This window comes from Alligator sinensis, unplaced genomic scaffold (genome assembly GCF_000455745.1).
Source record: "Alligator sinensis unplaced genomic scaffold, ASM45574v1 scaffold752_1, whole genome shotgun sequence".
Classification (NCBI taxonomy): domain Eukaryota; kingdom Metazoa; phylum Chordata; order Crocodylia; family Alligatoridae; genus Alligator; species Alligator sinensis.
Window position 1 is genome coordinate 429,987 of NW_005842000.1, and position 4,110 is coordinate 434,096.

At 42.4% G+C, this 4,110-nt stretch overlaps 1 protein-coding gene across 3 annotated transcripts in view; it reads right to left on the reverse strand.

The window, feature by feature from the left end:
* DIDO1 (death inducer-obliterator 1) overlaps positions 1-3,593 on the reverse strand; it is a 78,378-nt gene extending 74,785 nt beyond the window's left edge. For 2 of the 3 annotated variants that reach the window (XM_025201747.1, XM_025201748.1), the window contains exons 1-3: positions 3,519-3,593; positions 3,104-3,192; positions 1,822-1,880 (exon numbers count right to left, since the gene is read on the reverse strand). The gene's annotated coding sequence lies outside the window, so the exon portion shown is untranslated. Of the gene's footprint in view, positions 1-1,821; positions 1,881-2,895; positions 2,929-3,103; positions 3,193-3,518 lie in introns of those variants that run through there. The other variant, XM_006021631.3, reaches the window with a different exon arrangement.
* Between the last annotated feature and the right edge of the window lie 517 nt (positions 3,594-4,110).

Genomic DNA, 4,110 nt, shown 5'->3' on the forward strand with positions numbered 1-4,110 from the left:
GCTCCTGGAGGACTCGCGGGGGCGGGGCTGCGGGCTGTCTCCTGCCACCCGCCGCAGCGCTGGGCGCGGGAGTGCGGGGCCGACCGCCAGGGGGCGCGAGAGCGCGCTCCCCCATTGGGCAGCTCCAAGGAGGAGGCGGGAGCAGGCCGCGGTCTTCGCTTCCCGCCAGCTCCTTCTAGGGCGCTTCTACACCTCAGCTACTGTAAGGCATTACGGTAGCAGGGCAGCGAAGCAGCAGCTGGCAGCCAGCCGCAGGGCGTTATGGGTGGCTCTTGACTTGATGCTTTTATTTCTTTTCAGAAATGCAACTCTTGGTTCAGAGATGATACCTTTTGTTAGACCAACTGAGAAACTGCAAAAAAAACCCAACTCCCCCAAAAAACTAATATATATTAGTTTATATAATATAAATTAAATATAAATATAAAATTGTATATGAATTATAGTAATGTATTTTTTTTGCAGTTTCTCAGCTGGTTATATACAATTTAAATTGAATTTATATATTTAAATCGATATGATTTAAATGCAACATATAGGTAATTTATATTTATAGATCATTGTATTTAAATTCATATTAACTTAAATAAATGTAAGTAATTCATATAATTTATTTATGGTTATAGATAATTATATTTAAATTCATATTAAATATAATTATATATTTAAATTCACGTTAACTTGAATACATATAGATAAGTTATTTATATACTTTATTTACTTGGAATTTTACTTATTTCTTTATTTATTTTTGCAGTTGCTCAGTTGGGCTCATAAAAAGGTATCATCTCTAAACCAAGATTTTTTAGAGTTTTGCATTTCTTTTAGTCTCAGACCAACACAGCTACCAAATCCATCCCTTATTTCTTTTCATTTATTTGCCCGAAGAAGGGTGTTTGAGCCTGAAAGCTTGCAAAGAACAATTTTACCAGCTATTTAGTTGGTCTAATAAAAGATCTCACATTGACCCAAAGACCCTGGTCTACTTATGTCCTTAGACCAACACGGCTACAACTAACAACCTTGTTTCTTTTCTTGTTACCTGGTTTCCAGCCTGATGTACCTGCCCCTGCACTTCCAAGAATGGAGCAATCCCCTCTGCAGCTCTCCCTGGGTCCAGCCCTGGATGGCCGGGGACAACAACCTCAACCAGCACTAGTTCTTCTTTGCAGAGGCATCCCAGTTCAAGGCTAATTGGACCCAAGGCTAACTTATCACCCAACTGCACAGTTAAAAATAACCTAAAAATACAGCTCGAATAGTAAATAAATGAACTCTGCCATTAACAGACGAGGCTTTTCTAGCGGGGAGTTGGTTCCGATTGCCAGCGTTCTTTATTCTTAGGGGCAATGTTGGCGGTATTAGCAATTCCAGCCACTGATGTTTTGCAGCCAGTCAGAAGCCACCAGAGTGTGAATAGCCATCGGGCAATGCAAGTCCCGGCCACACGTCAATACACAACGTCCGATAGATCCAGCAAGGTCTTATTTTTGCAAGCTACTTCATGGGAGTGGGCCGTCGCAGAGCACCCCAGTGATTTCAGTGGGTTCCATGCACATGCAGAACTTAACAGATTTTAAGGGCTGAAAACAGATCAGAACTATTTAGGAATATGAGACGCATGCTCTGCACTGACATTGTAAAAATGCCCACTTTAAGCAATGCTCAAAAGGAACTTGCTGTGGTGGTAAAAACCCAGGACTGAATGTTAGAAAAGCAGGAGCTCCAACTTTTCCTGTCGACCAATAACATCCTTGCATGATGTTAACTATGGTAAATTGTCCTGTTTCTCCACCTGGAAAACGACATGGTAATACTTACCTTTCTCCAGGGTGTTGTTAGGTTTAATTCATGAATGGTTTTTAAGGTCTTGAAGATCCCTGTACAAAAATACAAGACATTAGAAGCAGAGAGCAGCATTTAAATTCTGAGTATAGCTAGAAACAGCTTTAGTAAACCAAGTCTTATTTGGGAGAAGAAGAAAAAAACAAACACTAAAAAGCTTTATTAAACCAAATTTAGCTACAATATAAACCCTGGAATGAAGCATGAACTATACCAATTCAGCATTTTATGGATAGGTAGCTTGCATAGCAAGAAATTAAAGATGGGCATCCCATAGAAGACTACTACAAAACAATTCATGCCATACCGAAACCCTTATGCCCTTCTAGTAATTGCATTTCAATTATATTATTCACCTACTAGTGCTCCTTCAATGTATTGCTGTTCATTTGTCACACCCACTGAATTTAGCAGATGCTTTATTTATATTCAAGCCAGTTATGTTTGCAACCAACCTGATGCCTACAAAAGGAGTTCGCTGATTATTAGGCAACCAAGGGTACCTCGATCTAGCCTTCACTGACACAGAGAAGCAAGACTTGTCCGCTCGCTCCTAATCCCATACTGTCATAGGAGAGCCAGGTACTCTCAGGAGCATGCCACAGCCTGAGGTCCTGAACACATCCCTGAGCACATGCCAAAAAGCAACTATACAAAGTCTTCTGGCAAGTGGCTCTTGAGCAGTTGGAATAAGTAGGCAAGGCTTGCTTCTTGGCAACAGGTATGGAATCACTGGAGGCAGTAGACACGTACCCTGATGGGCCGTGACAGTTTATCAGCTCCTTGCCTTGTCTTGTCTCTCTGTCTAGAGCATTCATCTTCTAAAATACAGACTCTTGGAGATGGTGTGTACTCAAATGGACAAGACCTAAGTAACAACTCAGAGCAAGTTAAAAAGGGGGCTGGTACTTACTGCACATCAGCTGCTCTGCAATATCTGTTCGAGTCCCTGCTCTCACTCCCCAATGAGCGAAAGCTAAACTGGAGTAAGAGGCAGATTTTTGGGGCAATATGTTTTCTTGGACCGATAGCATGGTTGGGACAGCTTACCTCAATGAAATGGGGCCGAGCGACCACAATTTAGCTTTTGCTTACTGAAGGGCAAGAGCTGCATCCAAACAGTTGCAAATCCAATGGATCCAAAATGCATCCAAATCCAACAGAGCAGCTGACATGAAGGAAGTCCCCACCTGCTTTTGTTCTCCAGACCTTGTGTTTGTACAGAGTCGAGAGCAGTGAGGCTTTGACTTTTACCTACAGTTATAGCACAGTTACCAACAACAGGCGTGGACGTTTCACTCTGCTTACTCCTATGAACAGCACTTTCAGCTCTGGGCGGCAGGTGCACTGAAAGGAAGAAATGGTAAAGTGATCGTGCAAGGCCATTTTTTCCCCCACCAAAATAGCCCCATATTTTTGGTGTTCCTAACATTCTGGAGCCCTGAAACAGGGAGTTAGGCTCAACACCTCCCTGTCTCTCCTGGCAGGGGGGCACTACAGCAGGCTCTGGTAAGCCATTTGGCTGTTGGGAAGTCAGGCAGAGGCTGGGGATGACAGTAATGGAGAAGGAACAAGCTCATCTCTGAGGGGTGTCTGATAGATGGTTCCTCTCTGTACTTTGCTAAACAGATCGTGGGGACACTGGGATAGCACATATTATATTCATTCTTTACCTGTTCTGTGGGCAAAGTTCTTTTTCTCTGCAGATAATCAGTCCAACACCTCTCATGAATATGAGACTCTGCAAGTCTTTCCAGCATTGGATTATCCAAGACCTAGACTTGAATCGCCACGTTTCGCAAGCACTAGAGTCACACATACACAAAATATTTTATGCTCATTGTAATGCTTTTCATGTAAGCAAAATAGCTTTGGGTTTTTTGGGGGGTGGAAAAATCAACAAGGAATTTTAGCAAATCTACCCACTACATGTAGTGGGTAACAAGGATTTTAATAGATTTCTTCGGGGATGTTCTTCCTTTCGGCTCTATTTGACCCCATGTGCCTCTTTTAATACCCAGTGCCACTAATGCGCAGGGAGGCTTAGTAAAAAAAAGTTAGACATTTCCTTTTGCTGGACCAAATTCCCAAAAAGGCTAAAATTTTTCATACCGCACTGCGTTCTTCCAGCACTTTGAAATGGATTACATTACTCAAGTCCCTTCAAGGTCCCAGCTGTTTGAATTAATAAAAGACTAATGACTCGCTTTACAGATCTCAGGTTTCTGAAGGATGCAAGTAAATGGGGAGACATGGATAATATCA